At 47.0% G+C, this 25159-nt stretch overlaps 1 long non-coding RNA gene and 1 pseudogene across 1 annotated transcript; both read right to left on the bottom strand.

Annotated features, from left to right (window-relative positions):
- Positions 1-7362: 7362 nt before the first annotated feature.
- Positions 7363-15525, bottom strand: LOC127689876 (uncharacterized). Its single transcript, XR_007978953.1, has 3 exons — positions 15428-15525; positions 11653-11827; positions 7363-8409 (listed from the first exon to the last, which is right to left on the bottom strand). It is a non-coding gene; the product is annotated as an uncharacterized LOC127689876 (long non-coding RNA).
- A 2979-nt stretch (positions 15526-18504) lies between these two features.
- LOC127689707 (histone H2B type 1-N-like) lies at positions 18505-21474 on the bottom strand (annotated as a pseudogene).
- Positions 21475-25159: the final 3685 nt, after the last annotated feature.

The following is a 25159-nucleotide window of genomic DNA, read 5'->3' as shown; positions in this document are numbered from 1 at the left end:
ATTATAGGAACATACTAAAGATAGATAACCTATCTGGGAAGGGATGAAGCATGCCTTCAATCCCAGCACTCGGGAGGCAGAAGCAGGTGCCCCTCTGTGAGTTGGAGGGCAGCCTGGTCTACAGAGTGATTTCTAGGACAGCCAGGGGCTATACAGAGAAACCCTGTCTCAAAAACAAACCGACAAAACAAAACCAAAAAATATAAGCAGTCTCTGAATGAGATTTCTGGAGCTATTCAAACTAGATTAGAAATTAGAGAGGAGCTGGGCAGTGGTGGCACACCCCTTTAATCCCAGCACTCAGGAGGCAGAGGCAGGCAGATTTCTGAGTTCAAGGCCAGCCTGGTCTACAGAGTGAATTCCAGGACAGCCAGGACTGTACAGAGAAACCCTGTCTTGAAAAAACTAAATAAATAAATAAATAAATAAATAAATAAATAAATGGAATTAGAGGAATTATGTATATAGTGGTAGGCATGTTACATGTATGCAAGAGAGAGATGCATGGGAAATGATACATATATTCCCTTTCGTGGTAATCTAACATACGTGTATTCTCATTTCTGTGTGTGCACGGCATGTGCGTCAGGCAGAGGACAACTTTCAGCAGTCTGCGGTTCATTCGGATGAAACTCAGGTCCATGTTTGGAGCCATGCAGTCCTTGCTCCCTGATCTGCCTCACCGGCCCGATCTATTATATGTAATAAGTGTCTCCCCACTGTGTTCCAGAACATAGGAATTATTTTTTCCAAATAAGACACTGGTCTGGCATTTGTAAAAAATCTCGAAAAGAACAAAGTGTCTGGTGAATGTTCTTTACTGACTGACTTCTTGTGAGCCCCTTGCCTTCCTAGGGTGCTGTGTCTTTGCTCTCTGGGCCCTCTCCACAGTCCTCTCTCCAAAGAACTGCTGGGCCTGTGTCCACTCAGGAGCTCTGGAGACATCAGTGGGTAGAGTCGGGGCATTTTACCTGACACTGCGGAGCCTAGGTTGAGTTTCTGTTACAAGTGTCATTTGCGTGTATGAAAAGCCACCGGGACTTGTAATTAGCCATCTCTTGAGCCTGTCTGACCTCACTTTTCACATGGAGGGCGTGAGGATATACTTGCATTTGGCTGGGCTCAGCCGAATGAGACAACAGGTATTCCTTAGTTGTTCCGCTGAGTTTCTATCTCAGTTCTACCCCTGACTCCTGTCCAGGCTTCCGCTCGCTTTCCTATGAAATGCGAAGACTGGATCAGATCAAAACCAGTCCCGTGATTTCTCCCAGCTCAGAATCTTCTGCCACCTCCAATAAAATGTCTAATTTTCTTTTTCTCAGCTACGCCTTGAGGTCATTTCTGCCAGAAGGTGGCGCCACGGACTCATGTTTGCAGCCGACAGGAAGGGGGGGGTCGTTTAAGAATGATTCCCCCCCCCCCCCGCCCCGTGCTTTCAAAGGCTGCAGGGAACTCACCTAGTTACCAGCTGCCAACAGATTAATCTTAGAAATAATGCTGCTCATACTCCCAGGGGCGGCTGCACCATGCACGGCCTCTCCCTTTGCTTACCGCAAGGGCATCAGCATGGTCTTTGGATGGTCGTCTGGCTTCTGGAAAGTGCTGAGGCCGGGGATGAGCATGTGCTGTTGTGGAATTGCACCCACCCTCAGCCATTTGCGGGCTGTTCAGAAGGTACAAATGGCCACCGAGCTTGTCAACTGCCTAATTGCTGCTTGGGGTAGGGGTGGGGGGTGGGGAGGTGTGTGTGTGGGTAAGGGGCAGATACAATTTTGCAACCTTAGATCTCTGGCAGCAGCAGCTAAGCTACAGAGGCCCAGAAAAAGTGGTTCTCTAGTTGTCTCAGGTTACTGTGAGCCAGGTCAACACTGTGGAGAGGGATCAGGGCAGGAGAAAATAGATGTTAGTTAGACCAGCAGGCCCGTGTCCTGGTGCTACCCAAAGACTGTCTAGGAGACATAAAGTGAATTCGAAGTGAAAATTCCCCAAAAGAAGCCTAGGCTTTGATTTCTTCTCACGTGCTAAAGAAACAGAAGAAGAGGAGAGAGAAGAGAGGAAGGAAGGAAGGAAGGAAGGAAGGAAGGAAGGAAGGAAGGAAGGAAGGAAAGGGGTGTGTGTGTGTGTGTGTGTGTGTGTGTGTACATGTGCTTAGGAGACAGCTCAGTGTGTAAAGAACCTAAGTTAGATCCCAGAACTCATGTTTTTTAAACAATCCAGTTATGGTGACACAAACTTGTAATCCCTGTGCTGGGGAGGTAAAGAGAGAGGCACCTGAGGTTCACTGGCTACACAACAACCAGCCTCCTCAGTGAGATCTGGGCAGTGAGAGACCCTGTCCTAGAGACAAGGGGGTGTCCCGAGAGACTAACACCATCTTCTGGTCTCTACATACAAGCCTACACAAGTGACCCCTCTCATACTCATGAGAGAGAGAAGGGGGGAGGGAGACAAGAGAGGGGGCAGGAGGGAGAGGGAGAGCTGAGGCAGAGAGGGGAGAGGAGAAAGAAACCTGGACTGCAATGTAGATCCATTAAATAGTTCTGATTCAAATGTGGCTAGCTCTTCTTCCATAACAGTAACCCAGCACGCGCTTCTGGACCTGTGCATCGTGACCCCTTGGGGGAGTCCCACTTCAGATGTCCTCCCGCATCGGATATTTACGCTTGGATTCTGAAGAGTAGCACACTTAATTACGAAGTAGTAATTAAATCATTTTGTAGTCAGGAGTCACTACAACATGAGGAACTGTATTAAAGGGTCACAGCATTAGGAAGGTTGAAAGCCACTGAAGTAAGTAATTTTAAGATTCAAGTAGAAAATCCAAAGGTATCATTTGTTTCGAGAGTCCTGCCTTTCCTTGGCATATGCAAGCACTGGGCTCTTTCTAGTTGCTATGCTGGGCATACTGGGACGTTATCCTGTGGACAGACTCTGACCTTTTGAATGTTTGGCTGTCATAACTTTGTTCTCTGGTAGCAGAACCTGTAAGCTATATGTGTTTGGGGTCTGAGGAGGTGACTCAGTGGATAAACACCTCCTTGTGAGCTTGAGGACCTGAGTTCAGATCCCTGGCACCCATGTAAGTGCTGGCCTGGGAGGCAGAGACAAGAGGATCCTGGGGTTTCACTGGCCTGTTATATAGTTCAGTGGTTCCCAACCGTCCTGATGCTGTGACCCCTTCACACAGTTCCTCATGTTGTAGTGACCCCCAACCATACAATGAGTTTTCATTGCTACTGCATAACTGTAATTTTGCTACTGTTATGAATTGTAATATGTATATCTGTGTTTTCAGATGGTCTTAGGTGACCCTATGAAAGGGTCATTCACCCCCCATCCCAAAAGAGTTGAGGCTCACAGGTTGAGAACCACTGGTGTAGTCCAAACAGCTAGCTAGCTCCAGGTCCCGTTAGAGATCCTGTCTCAACAAATAAGGTGAGGCGTGATAGAGAAAGATACCGGTCTAAAGATACCAGCCTCCACAGCCTCCATGGGTGCATGTATGTGTGAGTGCACCTACCACACACACACACACACACACACACACACACAGGTGCATCAGTTTTAGAGAGGAAAGAATTACTGTTTCTCATGTGTCATTCATGTTTCTTTTACCACCTGAAAAAAGTCAGGACAAGGCATATTGATCTCTTTTGTGGTGAAGAAAAAAAAAATGGTTTTTACTCGTTGGATTTCTGACCAGTGAAAGGGGCTGTTTGGGATTTTCTAACAGAGCTGGAGAAGGATAAGGGAGCCAGTCAGTCCCAAGGGCTGGAGAACGGGACGTTATTTTATTGAAATCTATCTGAGGGGGCTGGAGAGTTCTTAGCACCCATGTTGAGTGGCCCATAACCACCTGTAATTCCAGCTCAGAGGATCTGGTGTCTTCTTCTAGCCTCTGTGCACCTGCACACATGTGGCATACTTACTAGTAAAAATAAACATAAATCTTTTAGAAGATGCATCTGAGGGGAGAAACCAGCAGGGATCATTTTGGTTCCATCCACACTTCGGCATATGATGTGGGCATGACACCCCACTTCTTAGCTATACACAGTTAGAAGGCATGTGTGCCTTCTTCTGAGTTCCTCCTGCTCTGCCTGTGAGAGAAAGCACTGGAATTGGAGACCGCCTTCTTTTTGTATGCCGAACAGCACAGATGATTCACAGATGCAAAACTGTCCTGCATTCTATAACATTGGATTCCTGTGGGCACTGTGCTAGCTCCAGAAGGCCCCACCTTGGGTGGTCAAAGAGGGTGGTGCCCCCGCACCTAGAGGAAGGCACCCGGAAATGAGTGTTTGGAGGCGGGCCACGGAAGCGCCAGAGCCCTTGAGGATGAGCTTCCATGTGAGGAAGACTCTAGCACGGTCGGTCTCTCTCAGGTTCTCACCAGAGCATTGTTGCAGGTGAACTGAGAGCACCTCTGGGGAATATGAGTGGCCCCCGAGCGCTCCCCCATTACCCGCTACCAACTCTGTGAGGTTCAGACAACGCTCACTGTGAAGACAGAGGCTGCAGTGCAGAGTGAGCCTCATCCCCAGCTCAATGGCTTCCGGCCGCCTTCCTTCACACTGCGTACTGCTAACGTGTGCTTTCCGTGTGGAATTCCCACGTCTCGTCCGTTCCTGCCTGCCTGCTCGCCGTGTGACCCCGTACCTCCTTTTCCTCATCACTAACAGGAACTGTTGTATCCGAGTTCTATAAAGGCCAGGTGTTGAAAGGGTCTGTTTAGCGCATCGCTGGTGTGGCTTGGCCCTTCTATGCATTTTCCTTGGATTTTATATGTTTAGTTGTCTTGTTTTCCTCAACATTTAAAAGATCCATTTAGCGTGTGTGTGTGTGTGTGTGTGTGTGTGTGTGTGTGTGTGTGTGTAGGTGCCTGTATGAGTTTATGTGTGCCATATATACATACATGCAGGTGCCCACAGAGGCCAGATGAGGGACTCGGTTCCCTCGGAGCTAGAGTTACTTATGGCTGTGAACTGCCCACCTTGGGTGCTGGGAATCAAACCTGGGTCTGTCCTCTGTGAGAGCAGCAAGTGCTCTTCACTGCTGAGGCATCTCTCCAGCTCCAGTTCCCTGTTGTTTATTTTTTTTAAATTCTCCCTCTCTTAAGCACCAAACCATACCCTATTCCCCTTTATCTCATGTTCTGGTTGGAATCTGAAATATCCTCCCCAGGATCAGATCGAATACTTAGCTTGTGGTGCAGCTGAAACCAGTGGAGCCCTTAGAAGATTGGCCTTCGCGGATAGGAGCGGAGAAGATTGGCCTTCGCGGATAGGAGCGGAGCATCGCTGGCCGGTTCTGGTGACTACATCTTCCTCTTGCTGTCCCAACCACGATGCAAGGAGTCTGCCACCTGCTCCTGCTACTGAGCGAGCATTCCACCTGGCCTTCCCTACCTGGATGGAAAACACTCTCCAAACCATGAGCCAGAATAAGTCTTGTCTCCCTTAAGATGCCTCTTTGGCTGTCATAGCAACTCAGAACTCACAATAAATCTCCTCTTGAAAAACACAATGAAAATTGTATGACCCAGGGCTGGAAAGAGGGCTCAGAGATTAAGAGCACTGACTATTCTTCCAGAGGTCCCGAGTTCAATTCCTAGCAACCAAATGGTGGCTCACAACCATCTGTAATGAGATCTGGTGCCTTCCTTCTTCTGGCCTGCAGGCATACATGCAGGCAGAATGCTGTATACATAATAAACAAACCTAAAAAAAAAAAGAAAAAAGAAAAAGAAAACTGTATGATCATCTGAAGTATCCTGTCATAATAAAAACCATGAAGGAAGCCGGGCAGTGGTGGTGCACGCCTGTAATCCCAGCACTCTGGGAGGCAGAGGCAGGCGGATTTCTGAGTTCGAGGCCAGCTTGGTCTACAGAGTGAGTTCCAGGACAGCCAGGGCTACACAGAGAAACCCTGTCTCGAAAAAACCAAATCCAAAATACAAAAAAAAAAAACAAAAAAAAACAAAAAATGAATTTTGTGTGCAGAGCATGGTGGCTTACACCTTTAATCCCAGTACTCGGAAGGCAGAGACAAGAAAATCTCAGTGAGTTTGAGGCCAGCCTTGTCTACACTGTGGCTTCCAAGACAGCCAGAGCTACAGAGGAAGGTCCTGTTTCAAAACAAACAAATTCTACTAAAAGAAATTAACTCAGGATAGACCAAGCACCTTACTATTAGACCTGAAACTCTGAAGCTGTTAGAAGAAGACACTTCAGGATGTAGGCAGGCGCAAGAACTTTCGGAAAAGGAGGTGAGCTCAGAAAATAATTCCCAGAATGGACAAATGGGATTTCAGGAAGTTGAAGTTTCTGTGTAAATTGGAAAGAACAAAGAGTGAAGAGAGACTATGGAAATAGAGAAAACCTTTGCCAACTGCACATCTGATAGATCAACAGAAAGATTAATCTATACAGCTTCAAACACAAGAGGTAGAGGCAGGTAGATCTCTTGAGTTTGAGCCTGGTCTATTTAGTGAATACCAAGCCAGCCAGGGCTATACAAGAAAGACCTTGTTTAAAAAGCAAAGCAAAGCAAAACAAAACCCTCCAAAAACTAAACAACAAAATCCCAGGCAATAAGTCGGCAAATGAACTAAATAAATCAAAAACGAGCTACACCCGGCCAAAATAGGAGAAATAAAACAAAGTCATCCTTAGCCATCAGAGAGATGCAAATTAAAAGGGTGTTGTTCTGTCAGGCATGGTGGTTCACGCCTGTAATCCTAACACTCTAGAGGGAGAAGCTGAAGGACCCCCAGGAAATTCAGGTCAGCCTAAGCTACAGAGTAAAACCAAAACCACAGGGAGAGTGCGTGCTGCTCAGTTAGGATCCCAGCAGGTACCAGCAGGAAATGCCTCTAACTACAGTTCCAAAGTATTTGATGCCCGGTTCTGGCCCCTCAAGAGTACCCACACATGTGTACATACATACATACACACACATACACACACACAAAATAATCAAAAAAACCTTTATGACATACAGGCAGATCTCTGTGAGTTTGAGGCCAGCCTGGTCTACAAGGCAAGTCTAGGATAGTAAGGGCTCTGTTACACAAAGAAACCCTGTCTTGGAAAAAAACAAAACACAAACAAATAAACAAGACAAAACAAAACAGCGGTTAAGAGCACTGACTGCTCTTCCAGAGGTCCTGAGTTCAATTCCCAGCAACCACATGGTGGCTTACAACCATCTATAACGGGATCTGATGTTCTCTTCTGGTATGTCTGAAGACAGCTACAGTGGACTCACATAAAACAAACAAAATTTTAAAAAACGTAATAAAAACCAAACTACCAAATGCTTTTTTTTCTTAGTTTTTTAATTTTATGTACATGAGTGCTTTATCTGCATATATACCTGCAAGTCAGAAAAGGGAATCAGATCCCTTTACAGATGGTTGTGGGCCACCATGTGGTTGCTGGGAATTGAACTTGAGACCTCTGAAAGAGCAGTCAGCGCTCTTAACTTCTGAGCCATCTGAGCCATCTCTCCAGCACCCCTCCCCTAGATTTCAAATGCTTTAATCAAGAAAATAATAACACATTTCTGTCTGAATGTAGGAAAAGAGTAACCCTTAGACACTGCTGGTAAGAGTGTGAAATGGTAAAAACTGCAACCAGAGTTTACCACTCTGGAAATCAGTGTGGTTTCCTTATAACGCTGAAAGCAGAACCACCTACGATCCAACTCTGCCACCCCTGGCTGCTGGGAGAGCACCCAGGGGAGCTGAGCACGGCACAGAGACACCAGAGCACCCATGCTTGCTGCTGCAGAGGCCATCAACCAGACAGTGAGAGTGGGAGGCATAGACACAACGGAACTGTCTTCAACCATAAATAATACAGGGCCGGGCTTTACAGCCTGATTTTAAGATGCCCTGAACCTAGGTAAAGGCTGGACACAGTAGCACCAGTTGCTGTAATCTGTGCACCACCTGCTTGGACAGAGGCAAAGAGGGAAGAACGGCCGGCTTTTGCAGGCTGGCTAGCCTTGGGTACCTAGCAGAGAAGAACAAATGAGAGAGACACGCCGGAAAGCCAATTTCGATACCGTGTTGTCCTGCGATCTCCATATATGCAGAATAGTACTTGTGTACCTCCGCGAGTGCACACACACACACACACACACCTCAGGAAGGGGGCACGACAGAGATCCTAATTCCTACATACAGTAAATGCTAAAGTGCTCCAAGGAGCATAGCCAGGGAGGGGCTCTCCAGTTGCTCTGTTATCGGCTTAGTTCCAGAGTCCTTTGAAGTCTCCGGAGGTCACTCCTCCTCGATGGGGGTGAGTGGCAGAAGACAGTGAGTGTCCCGGAGGCCTGCCTGGTCTCAGCAGCTGGAAGCAATCCTCCTTCCTCTGATGTGTTTGCTCAGTCTTGTCCCTGACTCTGAAATACAATTTTAAGTTAGGGTTATTTATACCTGCATCTGTGCTACTGACCATGGACACACACACACACTCTGAGGGCAAGAGCCAGACTTCGGTCATCCTCCTGTCCTCCCAGCCTCCAGCACAGGGCCACACAGTGGACCGGCTGCAAGAACTTAGGGTGGAAGATGGGATGACCTGGGTGACCATGGAGAATCTGCTAATGGGAGTTTTAGGACAGGTTCTCTCATTTCTAGGATACTTAGAAAGGGCCTACAATGTGCTAGCCTGGATACTGCAGGCAGGTTAGAACAGTGGAACCCTGGTTACAGAGACCTTGCTTATAGTCTTCCTGGGACAGGCAGACACACATGTGTTATTACACTGAAACATTAGTCATTCAAAAATAGAAGAAAACCCTCAGAGATAAAACCGCCGTGTGCAACATACAAAGAGCAAATGCCTAGTAAAATCATATTCGTTAAATAACAGCTACGTATTCTAGCACTGCCAGGGGCAAGGGTGATCCTGAGGTCACAGTAATGAGAGATGGCATCAAGAAGCAGGTAGGAAGGGCTGGAGAGATGGCTCAGTAGGTAAGCACTGGTTGCTCCTCCGTTGAACCTGAGTTTAAACCCCAACACCCACGTGGCAGGTCACAACCATTGGTCACTCCAGTCCTAGGGGATATGGTGCCCTCTTCTTGCTCCTGGGAGCACTGCACACATGTGGTGCACAGACACACACGCTAGCAAAATACCCATACACATAATAACAATAAAGATTTTTTAAAAAAAAAGAATCAGGTAGCAGAGCAGGGCATGACTGTGTATACCTGTAGTCTCAGAATTTTGGAGGCTGAGGCAGAATTGTCCAAGGCCAGTCTAGGTTACATAGTGAGACTTTATCAACAAGAAAGGAAAGGGGGGAGCAAAGGGGATAGAGAAGGGAAGGAAATTTCTGGATCATCTTGATATGTCTGTCTTGTTTGCAGCATACCTGCAGGCACACACTAGTGTCACTAGATCGCACACAGCACACTGCGGGCGCCGTCCTCTTAGAGGCCAGGTGAGTCCAAGCAGGGATGACTGAGAGTGGAAGCTTACCACTTCAACAGACTTACTTTTCTGAGTCCCGACTGTCTCTGTGACAAGGCCCTCCAACCCCAAATCTCAGCGCTATTCAGGCAAAATCATGAATCGATCTATTGGTCATTAGTTGGCTTTCTGTGTGCAGGACATTGTATATGGAGGCTACACAGCAAAGAGGTGAACAGTGGTACTCACCACTGTCCTGTCTCTGTGCAAAACGAGGCATCCAGTGCTGGGCCCATCGATGCTTCCTGGAACTGGCACTGAGGTTGTCTGAGCATCTGATGCTTCTTTGGTCTCATTACTCAGGCCCAGTTTTCTTTCTCTCTGCTGTGATACTGTCTGTCACTTTCTCCACAGTGAGATAGCCATGGGGCATGCCTGATCTCCAGCCACCGTGTGGTGTGGGTCTGACATCTCCTAACCTGACTGAGTTTATAGGTGGCCAGGCCACATGGTCTCTCTAATCCGGCATCTGCTGTCATAGAAGACAACCAAGTGCACTTCCAAACACTTTCTTCTCACGTGTCTTGGTTCGTTTTTTTTGTTAACTTGACACAAGCTAGGATCATCTGGGAAGAAGGAACCTCAGTTGAGAAATGCCTCCATAAGATGGTCCCATAGGCAAGTCTGTGTGTGTGTGTGTATGTGTGTGTGTGTGTGAGGGGGTTCTTGGTTAATGACTGACACCCGAGAGCCCAGCCCACTGGGAGTGGTACCATCCCTAGGTAGGTAGTCTTGGGTTGTATAAGAAAGCAAGCCATGGAGAACGAAACACTGTGCAGTGTTTCTCCCACCTTGTGCTTCAGATCACGTCCTTATTTTCCTCAAGGTCAGACGATGACCTGGAAGTTATAAGATGACATCATTGCTTTCCTCCCCAACTTGTTCTTAGTCAGTTTGTTATCACAGCAAATTAATTACAGAAAGTAAAACATTAGCTGGGCGGTGGTGGCACACGCCTCTAATCCCAGCACTCTGGGAGGCAGAGGCAGGCTGATTTCTGAGTTCGAGGCCAGCCTGGTCTACAGAGGGAGTTCCAGGACAGCCAGGGCTATACAAAGAAACCCTGTCTTGAAACAACCAAATCCAAAAAAACAAAAAAAAAAAAAACAAAAATAAAAACGAAAGTAAAACATTGAGAGAGAGAGAGAGAGAGAGAGAGAGAGAGAGAGAGAGAGAGAGGAGAGGAGGAGAAGAGAAGGGAAGGGAAGGGAAGAGAAGGGAAGGGAAGGGAAGAGAAGGGAAGAGAAGGGAAAGAGAAGAGAAAAAGAGAGTAGATATGAAGAGGAGAGGTAAATGTTGGGTATCTCCTTCAATTTCCATTTTATTAATTATTATTGTGTTATTTTTGTGTACATCAATGATTTGCCTGCACATATGTCTGTGTACCACAGTGTGAAATGCTCTCCAAGCCAGAAGACGACACCAGACTGCTGTTGTGAGCTGCCCTGTGGGTTGTGGGGACCCAACCTGGGTCCTCTGCAAAAGCCATTGGTGCTCTTATGTCTAGACTTGAGCTTGTTATCCTCCTGCCTCTGCCTCCTTCAGCAAATCCCACTGTGCGCGCCACCACAGCCAGCGCCACTGGTGCCCTTAGCCACTGAACCACCTCTCTAGCTCCCCATCTTATTTCTCAAGGCAGAGTCATCAGTGAACCTACAGCTCACTGATTGCCTAGCCCAGCTGGTCAGCACGGCCCGAGGATCCTCTTGTTTCCCTCTTACCAGCACTGGGAATGCAGGTGTGCACACATCCCCCAACCCCCAAGCCTGGCTTTTTATGTGGGTGGGGATCCGAACTCGGGTCTTCATGATTGTACAGCAAGCACTTTATCCGTTGAGCCATCTCCCCAGGCCTACTTTTCGATATTTTTCTAAATGTCAAAATACCATGTATTGGTTTGTCACAGAAAATACCACCAGAATGTTATCGGGACAATTGTCCAATCTCAGGAAGGAGAAGCCTGTCTGAGCAGCGTGTTCCGGGCTGGGATCAGGCTGAGACCAGAGCACCCTGTACCCTGCCACCTTCTGGCTCTTCATGGTAGATCTGAAGCCAGGCAGGCCTGTCCAGGTTAAGTCTGATGCTGCTGGCTCCCTCTGAGCTGTGGTACCTAACAGATCACACTCACTCCACTTCCTGCAGAAAAATAACGGAGATCACCATACCCATTTGTAGTCCTGTATGTTTGGTGTCTGTTCCAGGCTTGCCTGTGGCAAATTTCTCATCCATTCCAACAGCAACGGGGTGTGATATTTTATCTCAAATATGATCCCGTGAGGTATCTCAGTGGTAAACATACTTGCTGCTCAAGACCGACAAGCCGAGGTCAGTCCCCAGAACCTGCAATGGAGGGAGGGAAAGAACCAGTTTCCTAAAGTTCACATGCAGTTATACTCACCGCATGCACACACACACACACACACACAATTATTTTAAGTCAAATCGTCATAACATGTAAGTTAGTATCTTAGTCAGAGTTTCTATTGCTGCACAAAACATCATGACCAAGAAGCAAATTGGGAAGGAAAGGGTTTATTCAGCTTATACTTCCACATTGCTGTTCATCACCAAAGGAAGTCAGGACAGGAACTCACACAAGGCAGGAACCTGGAGGCAGGAGCTGATGCAGAGGCCATGGAGGGGTGCTGCTTATTGGATTGCTTCCCCTGGCTTGCCCAGCTTGCTTTTTTTAATAGAACCCAGAACCACCAGCCCAGGGATGGCACCACTCACAATGGGCCCTCTCCCCCCTTGATCACTAATTGAGAAAATGCCTTACAGCTAGATTTCATGGAGGTATTTCCTCAAAGGAAATGGCCTCCTTTTCCTGTGTTAACTCCAGCTTGTGTCAAGTTGACACACAAAACCAGCCAGTACAGTTAGAGACTGTCTATATATGCATACCTTTAAAATTTCACCTTAATTACAATGTAGCCCACACTTGTGATTCAGTGTGTTAATGTAAACATGTTTAAAACATCCTAGCCGGGCGGTAGTGGCGCATGTTTAAAACATCCTAGGCGGGCGGTAGTGGTGCACGCCTGTAATCCCAGCACTCTGGGAGGCAGAGGCAGGCGAATTTCTGAGTTGGAGGCCAGCCTGGTCTACAGAGTAAGTTCCAGGACAGCCACGGCTACACAGAGAAACCCTGACTCGGAAAAACCAAAATCCAAAAAAAACCAAAAACCAAAAAAAACCAAACATCCTATAGTGGACTGAAGAGATGGCTCAGTAGTTAAGAACACTGACTGCTCTTCCAGAGGTCCTGAGTTCAATTCCTAACAACCACATAGTGGCTCACAACCATCTGTCATGGGATCCAATGTACTCTTCTGGTATGTGTCTGAAGAGAGTAATGGTGTACTCATATACATAAAACAAATAATTCTTTTAAAAAAAAATGCCCCATATCAGCCAGGCTATGGTGACATACATCTTTATTCCCAGCTCTCAGAAGTCAGACAGGTCTGACTCTAAGGCCAGCCTGGTTTACAGAGTTTCTGAACAGGCAAGAATAAAAATAAAAAAATAAAAAGAATTCCCCATATCAAGAATGTCACTGAGAGGCTAGGGATATAACTCCGTTAGTAGAGTGGTTACCTAACATGCAGTAAGCTGTGGGTTCAATTCTGCTAGCCTTGGACATAATGAGGCTGAGAGACGGCTCAAAGCACTGTTGCTGAAGAGGACCGGAGTTGGGTTCTCAGCACCCACTTCAGATAACGCCCAACCACATGTAACCCAGGCTTCAGAGCGATCAGTGCCTTCTTCTGGGCCCCATGGATACCCGTACACGTGTGTGTAGCTACATACAGAACATTCTAAATCTTAAAAACAAACAAACAAGCAAACAAACAAAAAAACGCTGGGGATGCTGATACATGACTGTAATCCCAGCACCAGGGGAGCAGAAGCAGGAGAATCGAGTGTTGGAGGTCACCCTCAGCTACATGGTGAGTCGGAGGCTTCTCGGGCTAACAGGAGACCCTGTTTCAAACCCAAAGACCAAAACAAGGAGTATGAGGTGCTTAGGTGGGTCCTGGTATGCAGCCACTAGATACCAGGCAGCTTAGGACCTCCCTATGTTGAGACTCAGTGGGTAAAGTTCTTGCCATGCAAGTGTGAGGACCTGAGTTCAAATCCACAGAAACAGAGTGAAGCCAAAGCCAGCATGACATAGCTATAAGCCCAGCATAGAGGCAGAGCCGGGAGAATCCGCAGAAGCACACAGGCCAGCTAGGCCGTGGTATGATACAGCAGACGAGAGATCTTGTTTGAAACAAGGTGGAGGGTGAACACTGACACTTGAGGTTGTCCTTTGACCTCCTCATGTGCAGCATGGACCTTGTGTGCGTGTGTGTGTGTGTGCGCGCGTGCGCGCACACGCGCGCATATGGTTTTTTTTGTTGTTGTTTTTTGTTTTCTTTTGTGTGTTTTTTGAAACGGGGCTTCTTTATGTCCTGGCTGTCCTGGAACTCGCTCTGTAGATCAGGCCGGCCTTTAACAAATAGAGATCCACCTGTCTGCCTCTGGAGTGTTGGGATTAAAGATATGCACCTCCACCGCTCAGCAAAGGGGTCTTCGAGACTGGGTTTCTCTGTATAGCCCTGGCTGTCCTGGAACTCACTGTGTAGACCAGGCTGGCCTCGAACTCAGAAATCCACCTGCCTCTGCCTCCCAAGTGCTGGGATTACAGGCATGTGCCACCATTGCCCGGCTTCTTTTTTTTTTTTTTTTACGATTTTTTTTTTAATTTTATGTGTATGAGTGCAGTGTAACTGTAACATAATGGTTGTGAGCCATTATGTGGTTGCTGGGAAGTGAATTCAGGACCTCGGCTCTCTTCAGCCCAAAGATTTATTTATTATTATATTTAAGTACACTGTAGCTGTCTTCAGACACACCAGAAGAGGGCGTCAGATCTCATTACAGATAGTTGTAAGCCACCATGTGGTTGCTGGGATCTGAACTCAGGACCTTCGGAAGAGCAGTCAATGCTCTTAACTACTGAGCCATCTTTCCAACCCAAAGGTGTCTTTTTTTTTTTTTTTTAAAGATCTTAGTATCTCTGTTAACTGAAGAGGCTGAAAGAATTCTAGAATAATGCAGAATGCTCTGGAGAGAGGTCCAGGGAGTGAGCCATCTACTCCTCATAATACTTATTATCATAATAATTCATTCAGCATCCACAGCATTCCTACTGTGTACCAAACAGTTCATCCTATCACCGGCACCCCAAGAACCCCAAGAGCCCTAAGGACACTGGCTGAGCTTAGCTAGTCGGGAATTATAGAAGAAAACCGGAGGGCAGGGCGGGGCTCCATGTAATTGCCTCAGGAATTCCAGCTGAAGCGGGAATGAGGCCTGTTGGAGAGCTGGAGGGAGAGAAGGAAAGAATGCAGAAGTGGGTGTGCTCCCTCCAGCATTTGCTGAGGGCTAAAGTCCACTTCTCTCCTCCCTTGATGAGCCTCACTTGGAAATCAGACCCTTTCTAGAGGACCCAGAGAAGAGGATACCAGGCCCCCAGAGCTCTTGTGAGCTGGGAGGCCCAACTTTTCTCTGCCTTCTTTAGGGTCACTAGTTTGCTTGGAAACCGAGGATGTTGTCTGAAGTTGCCCTTCCCCCCCTGTTATCCTCCCTCCTCCCTACAGAGCTCGTTCCAGTGCTGAAGAGGAAGTCTTTCCAGTCCCTCCTTAGCCCCACCCCCACCCCTTCACTGTCCTCAGGGTTGTTGACACCAGAAGAGAACCTGAAGAGCCTGAGAGGTTTTTCCTAGAGCAGTATACTGCCCCGGGGACACCAGGGAATGCACTGCTGACCATTAGGGGCCCTGGCAGGGAAGCTCTGTCTGCAAGGCATCAAGAAGCCTTTGTCACCTGCTGCCAGAGGGGATTATCAACCCAACTGGCTATTTTGAGGTTATCAGTTTAAAATTCCTACCTGGCCTGGAGGCTGTGCTCCGCCCTGCTCCGTGTCAGTTGCCCCACCAGCTGAGGTTTGCCTGTGTGGCTGCTGTCTTCTTCTTAGGTTTATTTGAGGACCTTTATTTTGCAAAACTAAAGCTAGGCTTCACTTCCCACTAGTAGGAAACAGTCACTGCCCTAAGACAACATCAATTGTGCGCTGAAAAAAAAAAAGTTTTTGAGATCAGGAGCCTGGCTCAGCCCTCGCTACCCCCTCAACTGTGTCTGCACTAAGCCGCTGTGATCTTTTGAGCCTTGCCAGATCATTGCTGTCTCCCCACACCCAAGCCCACCACTGAATCACTGGAGCAAATAAGTCCAGAAGGTGTTCCTCTGTGTGTGAGGAAGAGCGTGGAGTGCCCAGCGCACACACGAGGCTGGAAGTCGGACATGATGGGGGGGCTTTGGCAAAATGAGTTTGTGTGAGTGTGTGCATGCGTGTCTGAGTGTGGGTATGTTGGGGCCTATGTGTCTGTCGGTTTGTCTGTGTGTCTATGTGTTTCTATGTGTGTGTATGCAGATGTAGCAGATCCTGCCATCTGTGGCCATTGTAACCTCAGAGAATGAGCTTCTCTCTTGTTAGCTCACCCATTGTTGAACCAGCCTGTCTTGTCTTGGTGGCGGGTCCTTTAAGAGCCTGTACGGTAGTAACTGCTTCTGGGGTGCTAGGAGGACAATTATGTGACAGTCTACAAAGAGTCCCTGTGCAGCAATATCATATGTGTGTGGGGGGATTACTTTTAATGCAGGGAGGGTCCTTCCAGAGCAGGAGTGGATGGGTGGCACTGGGAACAAGCTCTGTAGACAGGAGAAACCTGTTTATCTTCACACTCCAGGGAGGCCATCAGTCTTCTGTGACAGCAGTACTGTAGGGAGCACATTCCAGGAGAGAGATATGGGTTCCCCTGGCCAAGTGGCCTTCTCCTGGGGAGCAGAGGGTCTAATGAGATAAAATGGGTCAGAGCAGCAGGAAGCCAGTTCCATCTTTCCCCCAAGTCCTCAGAAGAAACTGATCAAAGGGGAATGGGTATTTGTGAAGAGCTGAGAGAACTTGAAAGAACATCAGAGTGGGTCTGGATATTTGTTTCTGTTTGTCAGGTTTCTGGGGCAGTCTGCCTTTTCTCCGGCCCTGCTTCTCCCCAAGGGTGTAGCTTTTCTAGACGCTAAGGTGTGTGTGTGTGTGTGTGTGTGTGTGCGCGCGCGCACGCGCGCGCAAAGAATATATATGTAAGGGATCTATTTCTATTTATCCAATTCCAGATAATAATTCAGGAGCTTATCCTGTGTGCCTTTATGAGTTGAGAAAAGAACTGGAGTCCTATTGGAGTTTGCCATTTTTAATATCTACAGAAGCAAACCTTTTCAACAAAGTTCTTGTCTGTCTTTTTGGCCTCAAAAAGAAAGGCTCATGCTTGAGAGAAACCAAATTGTGTGTGTGTGTGTGTGTGTGTGTGTATTGAGGGGCATTTTTTTTTTTAGATCAAAGAGTTTCATTTGGTGTCTGTCCGTCCCTCTTCTTCCCTCCCAACCCCCATCCCAGATCTGTTTGCAAAAAGCTCAGATCTTTTTTCCCACACACAGACTGACCTGATAGTGGAGGAATGAGTGGGGGAGGGGACTGCTCTGGTATGGGGTGTAGCCTATTCTACACCAGTGCTTGCTCCCATGATCGAAAGAAAATTGTGGTAGGAAGAGAGACTTCACATTCCCCATGCAGAAAGGAAGTATGAGAAAGAAGACAAGCCTCCACTTTCGTATTTCCAGGGCAAAGGGTAGAAGCATCAGTCTCAGGACTGCACCGTGGCCACAGCAGTCTCAGGGCTGCACCCGCGGCCACAGCAGTCTCAGGGCTGCACCGGTGGCCACAGCAGTTTGAACAGCCAGCCGTGCAGCGAGCACTTGACTGCTGAGGCACTGGGCTGAGTTAATTTCCTTCCACTGACAATATTTTTGCTGCAGGAGGCACCACCCCTGGACTCCTGATGAGGACACTGGAGTTGGGGCGTGTTAAATGGCCACAGATTGTTTCCACTTGGTCCTTATACCTTCAAATCCAAGCTCTTAGTCCCTGTGCACTCAATGTTTCCACGCATTATGATGCATTTAAATCTAATTAGGGACTTCTCTGACAAGTGTCGGGCAATACACCGCCCAAGACAATGCAAACAGGATTAGAACCATATGCGGATAAACATGGAAATCTTTGTGAGAGAGATTCCGACGCGCTGACAGATGGAGACGTTGTATCCATCACCGACTACTGCACATCTGGAAACGGAGGCTAGCCTTGAAATCCGATGTATTCCAGACGCACACAGCCCCCTCCCTCCCCTTGGAAAAACCTTTGCTGGGTCCTGCTGTGCCCTCCAGCTACCATCCTGTTCCCTCTTCCTCTTCCCTGCCAAACTTTCTGAATGAAAAATGGAACCCCTCACTCTCCCATTTCCTCAGCCCCGCCCCCCGCCCCCGCAAACCTGTTTCCTCCCCTGCTCTCTTGAAACCTTCAAGAGGTCATAGGTTGAGCAGACTACTTATTTCCAAAGCGCTGGCCTTATTTCTCCATCTTCACCCTCCTTGACATTGCTCAAGCGTTTGATCTGCACATTACCAACTCATTCCCTCTGATCCGCCATCCTGCCCTGTGTGGGCTCCAGTGTCTCTGCTGTGACTCTACCGCAGCGACCCAGTGTAGCCTCTGAGGGACCTTCGCCTCACTTCCTTCTCTCCCTGGCCTCCCTGGCGATATCATTGAGTTCTTGCTGTTCCAGTTGACCCTTGGTAAAGAAGACACCAGCGGGTGGCATTCCCACGGAAAATGTGGAACCAGAAGCCTAGCAATTGCTTATTATTTATTTATTTATTTATTTGTTCGGTGTTTTTTGGGATTTTGGTTTTTTTTTGAGACAGGGTTTCTCTGTATAGCCCTGGCTGTCCTGGAACTCACTTTGTAGACCAGGCTGGCTTCAAACTCAGAAATCCGCCTGCCTCTGCCTCCCAAGTGCTGGGAATAAAGGGGTGTGCCACCACCGCCTGGCCTAGTCATTGGTTCTTAAGCTAGTTGGTAGCTCTAGAGATTTGGGGGGGAGGGGGCGTGGCTCTGAAAAGAGCCTTTGGATTTGGTGTCAGCCTGGACTGGACGGCTCGCTTGGAGCTGGTGTACTTGGTGACGTCCTTGGTGCCCTCGGACACTGCACGCTTGGCCAGTCCCCGGGCGGCAGCAGGCACATGGCGGTCTGGATCTCCCGGGACATGATGGTCGAGCGAGCGCTTGTTGTAATGCGCCAGGCAGGACGCCTCGCCCGCGATGCTCTCCAAGATGTCATCCAGGAACGAGCTCATGATGCCCATGGCCTTGGAGGAGATGCCCGTGTCGGGGTGCCCTTGCTTCAGCACCTTGTACGCGTACACGGAGTAGCTCTCCTTGCGTTGCGCTTCCTGCTGTCCTTCTTCTGCGCCTTGGTCACGGCCGTCCTGGAGCCCTTCTTCCGGGCAGGAGCAGACTGGCTGGCTCAGGCATGGTGAGACAGGAGATCTAGAGCTGTGGCTCTCGAGAATTTGCTGAGTTTTTTAAGCCTCACTTTCCTGGTTAGTAATCTTAGGGTGCAGTAGATACTAAACCTCAAGCCAGACCTCAAGTACCTTGAAAGACTTAAGCATCTTGCACACACACACACACACATATACACATATACATACATATATGTATGTATGTATGTGTGCATATATATTTATTTATTATATAATAAAAGTGTCAGTATTGGAATCACTGTTGTTTATTTTTAAATTATTGATTGTTGTGTGGTATGTATGTGTGTGCATGTGTCTGTGTGTGCACATATGTATGTGGAGGCCAGCTGTCAATGTCAGGTGTACACTCTATCTCTCTCTCTTTCTCCTTTTTTTTTTTTTTGGATTTGTTTTTTTTTTTCAAGACAGTGTTTCTCTGTGTAGCCCTGGCTGTCCTGGAACTCACTCTGTAGACCAGGCTGGCCTCGAACTCAGAAATCTGCCTGCCTCTGCCTTCCAGAGTGCTGGGATTACAGGCACTGGTTGCTCTTCCAGAGGTCCTGAGTTCAATTCCCAGCAACCATATGATTTCCTCTTCTAGTGTGCAGGAAAACAGAGCACTCATTACATATACATAAAATCAATTTTTAAAATTTTAAAAAGAAAGAAAAGAAAGAGAGAGAGAGGAAGAAAGGAAAAAGGAAAGAAAACAGTGTGAACAAGCCATGGGGAACAAGCCAGTAAGCAGCACTCCTTCCTAGCCTCTGCAGCAGTTCCGGCCTTGAGTTCCCTCAGTGATGTAAAACAAACTAAGCCCACTTGATTTTGGACATGGTGTTTTAACAGAGCAATAAAAACACTGGGTCGCCTAACTAAGACATCGGGAGACTTTAATCCCAGTGTCTAGGGTGGAGACAGTGGATTCCTGTTGTCCAAGCTACTCATGTTATAACTCTTTGCTATAACAGCACTCACTACAAAACAAATACAGAAACAGCGTCTCATCCCTTCTTCATCCATCCAGCCTGTGAGCTGCAGTCTCATAGGCTCTGCGCAGAAGGCACCTCCGTTGCCAAAACAGGGCCCTCCACCCCAGTGGACTCTGTCTCTCCTCCTTTCCTCCCATCCTCCCCCTACAGACCCAGCCTCTGGCAAAACCCTCTGGTTTTCATCCCTGTATTCGGAAAGTCTTCTCTGAATTCCTTCTTTCAATCACCCAGTTTTCTCTCTCCATTAGCATCTTCAGCAAGTAATCCAAATTAGCAGAGGATTTAAGATCAATTCTTTTGTTCCATATGCTTTTTTTAAAGCTTTATTTATTTTAATCTATGGGTATGAATCTACGGGTAGTTTACGTGCATGTATGTATATGTACCACATGCATGTGTGATATCTGGGAAATTCAAAGAGGGCATCAGATTCCCTGGAACTGGAGTTAAGGGTGGCTGCGGGCTGCCTTACAGGTACTAGGAGCTCCTAGATCCTCTTCAAGAACAAGTGCTTCTAACCACTGAACCATCTGTCTACCCAGCTCCCCCATTCTGTATACTTTTTTAAAATTGAAAATAGATTCTCTTCTCATATAATACATCCTGAGCACTATTTCCCCTCCTTCCACTCCTCCCAGCTCCCCACAACCACCTTCACCCCCAGATCTACTCCTGCTCTGTTTCCCTTCAGAAAAGAGCAGGCCTCTCAGAGACAACAACCAAACAGGACAAAATGAGATAATATGATAAGACAAGGCAAAAGCCCTCATATCAAAGCTAGACAAGACAACTCAACAGGAAAAAGAGTCCCAAGAGCAGACAAAAGAATCAGACAGAGACACAGCTATTCCCTCTGCTAGGGGGTCCCACAAAAAAACACTAAGCTAATATGTTCAGAGGACCTGGTTCAGGCCCTTACAGGCCTCTTTCTTGCTGACTCAATCTCTGAGAGCCCATATGAGCCCTGCTTAATTGATTTGGGGGGGCCATGTTCTCCTGGTGTCTTCCATGCCCTCTGACTCTTACAGTCTTTCCTTCTCCTCTTCTGTAGGGCGGTGGAGAAATATTTTATTTTTAATTGTGTATATGTGTACACATTAGTGTGCTGCCCAGGGAATCCAGGAAACAGCATCAGATCCCCCTGAAGCTGAGGCTATGTGGCATGGGTACTCAGAGCCTGAACTCTGGCCCTCTAGAAAAACACTCTTAACTACTGAGCCATCTCTCCAGCCCCCTTGCTCCACAGCCTTGTTCTTTTGCCTTTTCCTTCAGTCTTTGGTAACTGAACATATTTGAAGGCACCGACATTGTTCAGCGGAGGAGCCCTTGCCTAGTATGTGTAAGGTGTTGAGCTTGGCCTTCCGTCACAAAAATAAATGAAAACGCTTGATAGCATTCCTGAAGCCTCAGGTTCAACCCTAGAGTCCCATGAACCGTGTCTGGTGATACCTAACTCTAACTGCAGCACTGGTAAGGAGTTCAAAGTCATCCCCTGCTGCGTAGCAAGTGTGAGGCCTGCCATGGGCATGGTGCACCTTGCCTCAAGAAGTTAATTAGTTAATTTTTAAATTTTATTTATTTATTTGTTTGTTTGTTTGTTTGGATTTGGTTTTTTTCGAGACAGGGTTTCTCTGTACAGCCCTGGCTGTCCTGGAATTTACTCTATAGATCAGGCTGGCCTTGAACTCGGAAATCCACCTGCCTGTGCCTCCCAGAGTGCTGGGATTACAGGCATGCGTGCCACGCGCCACCACCGCTCGGCATTAATTAATTAATTAATTAATTAATTAAAGCCAGTTATTTTTTTCAGTCTCCATCTTCTTGAGATTGGACAGTAATGGCACGTTTAATCCATCTACTGTCTTTTCCCTCCCTTCTTCTCACAAGTGCCTCCAAACAAGGACATGTAACAGGGAGGTTGATATTTCCTATGGTCCTATTCATTTACAAAGACCTCTTCCCCAGTTCACAGGGGTAGGATTGATAGGTCACATTCTTACTATGTAACCTTAGGACCTTGGTCATAGCTAACGGATACAGAGATGAGAACATCCTCTTTAGGACCCTCCCTAGAAGGTAAGATATGAAGGGCACATACCTTACTTGCCTGCTTCTTTACTTCCTGGGTCATCTGCTTCTTTCTTATTCTAAAATAGGCCATCTAGAAGCTTCTGATGTTTGTTTTGGAGACCTTCACATCCATCCCCATAAGAAAAAGGTGTTATACACACAAAAAGTCGGTAACTCCACTTAGAGCCATTGGAGGACAAGTCTACAAGGCACACTGCTCACGTGTGACATTCCCTGGAGAGTCCATTTCTGTCCACACCAGCTAGAGGGGACAATGGCAGAGCAAACAAAGGTTTCCATCCAAGCCTTGCTTGGTGACCACTTAGTTTATTTGGGGTTATACACGAGGACAAGAATGGCACTGGGTAATCTATGAGCAAGTATAACACCTGAATTCTCATTCCACCTCACATGGCCCTTGGAGAAGGAGGGAGCTCATGTGTTTCCTACCTCCACAAGAGGGAATCTCAGTAAGTCCCAGTTGGTGAGAGGCCTCATGCTAATGGGCACAGGGACTCATTTGAAGAGGTCAATAATCAGGACTAGAGAGAGTTCAGCGGTTACAGAGTTTGCTCTTGTTTCAGAAGCTCTGGGTTCGGTTCCCAGTACCCACACAAGGGTGTGTCTCAGTCACCTGTTACCCCAGCTCCAAGGGGTCTTGCACGTTCTTCCAGCATCCATGAGTGCCTGCAACATGTGCACCCCCCAACTCAGACACGTACTTAAAAGTAAATCTTTTAAAAACTGTAATATAAGCACATCACATGAAGTTTACCATTAAAAAAAAAAAAAACCAACCAAACAGCAATAACAACAAGAAGGGATAAAAATCCTGACCTACTCAGAGGAAATGCCACACAACACACTATTCCTCCTTCTTTTGGTTTTTCCATTCTTCCTGCCCTTGTATTCTCTAAGCTTAGAGAAGGTGATATAAATGTATGGTATACTTTTTTCAGTTAAGGGTTGAGTGTTGGGTCACTGTGCCACCGCAACAAGCATTTATTCCCAGAAGATTGACCGGTTATGAGTCTCCATAGCAACCACCATCCACTGCAAAAAAAAAAGCTTCGCTGACCAAGGCTGACAGCAGCAGTAATATATTGTGTCTTTACAAGCACATAGAATCCATTCTACAAAACACTAGCAGTTCCCCCACCACGACCTATGGCCCTGGATTTTTGTTCCTGCTTACATACCAACCACAGGTTCCCTCCAGTGGGGCAGGCTTCAAGTCCAAGTGGAAAATAGTTCACCGTACCATATTAGCTCTGCCACCATTACATCAGTGTGCATACCTGGCCTGGCATGCTGCTAGTGTTAATATGTGGGCTTATAGCTTAGTAGGACCAGTGGTAACAATTCTCCAGCAGCTATAGTCTGCCCTCCAGCACTCTGAATGGCAGCCAGTGTGTAGGGGGGCTTCTAACTCAGTTCCCACCTAATTCTCCCTGTCCTACAACCAAAGAATACAGTGCCTTCAGCACTAGGGACTTATGCCAGCTCTAGCATGCAATCAACAACCTGTACTGGAGAGGGGGAGGGGACTTCCTGACCAATGCCCAACACTGGGATGGATGGATGGATGGATGGATGGATGGATAGAGAGTAGATATTCTTTAAATGTATTCTTTCTTCCTCCCCTCCCTCTCTTCCCCTTTCTTTTTTCTTCCTCCCTCCCTCCCTTCCTTCCTCCCTTCCTTCCTCCCTTCCTCCCTCCCTCCCCCCCTCTCTCTTTCTTTCTTTCTTTCTTTCTTTCTTTCTTTCTTTCTTTCTTTCTTTCTCTCTCTCTCTCTCTCTCTCTCTCTCTCTCTCTCTCTTTCTTTCTTTCTTTCTTTCTTTCTTTCTTTCTTTCTTTCTGACAAGGTCTCTCATTGGCCTGCATCTCACTAACTATGCTAAACTGGATGGATCCACTTTCTGACAGCCCTGGGATATAAACATACAACATAACATTTGGCTCCTTTGTAGATGGTTACTGGGGATGAAGCTCAAGTCCTTGTGTTTGCAAGGAAAGAACTTTACCAACTGGGGCAGGTACCTAGCCCAGGTTTGAATTTCAGGGACTCCTCTTACTCCAGCCTCTGCTGCTACACGGTGTCCTTTTGCCTGCCCCAAGCCCTGTCCTTCCTCTCTTTGTACACTTGTATTTAGCCACATCCCCGTCTAGGCAGAAGTTTTCTAAAAGGAAATGTTGGAAGACTGTAGGAATCAAATTTAACAATTAAATAACAGTTGTGAGAAAGTAAGGTAACAATCTTTCTAGCTCTCAATAGTTTTCTCTGTAAATGGAAATTAAAAGCTACTATTTGTCTGTAAGAATAAATGAGAAAATAGAGGCAAAGTCCTTACACAGCAGCACTCAACATATATGTTACTATAGCCACCATATATGTTACTATAGCTGACTGAGCAGATGTCATACAGATTTATGTCACATCTATCTATCTATATATAATATATACATATATACGCACACATATAAATAAGCATACATATGTACATATTTATATGTACACACACACACACACACACATACTCCCTTCATTTGGTCCACAGATATGTACTGAATATCTCAGATGCATAAGACTGAGCAGGATGTATTGTGGGATGGGTTCAGTCCTTGGCCTCAGTGATTCACAGGTCATAGGTGCTGTAGGACAGCCTGGGAGAAACAGCTACCAGAAAGCTGCAGGCAACAGGTCACTGTCTGTAGAAATTTGATCTTTTTTTAAGGAAGACTTTGTCAGCTGACGTAAAAGGGTTGGGGGAGCCTTGCAGGTGTTTTGTCTAAGGGAAGAAGGCAGCAAAGGTTTAGCTTTGGGTAGCCTAGGAAGGCTGTGGTGGAGGAAGCTAGGGCCATACTGTCAAAGGATCTTTTGTTTTAAAAAAAAAGATTTATTTATTATTATATGTAAGTACACTGTAGCTGTCTTCAGACACACCAGAAGAGGGTGTTGCATCTCATTACGGATGGTTATGAGCCTCTGTGCAGTTGCTGGGATTTGAACTCAGGACCTTCAGAAAATCAGTCAGTGTTCTTATCTTCTGAGCCATCTCACCAGCCCCTGGACAAAGGATCTTATACCTGATTGCAAACATCCTCTCCTCCCTAGGGATAATTAGCACTGTTCTTAATTAAA

The sequence above is a fragment of the Apodemus sylvaticus genome, chromosome 7 (genome assembly GCF_947179515.1).
Source record: "Apodemus sylvaticus chromosome 7, mApoSyl1.1, whole genome shotgun sequence".
Classification (NCBI taxonomy): domain Eukaryota; kingdom Metazoa; phylum Chordata; class Mammalia; order Rodentia; family Muridae; genus Apodemus; species Apodemus sylvaticus.
Note: the sequence above shows the minus strand (reverse complement) of the source record. Positions and strands in the feature narration are given on the sequence as shown.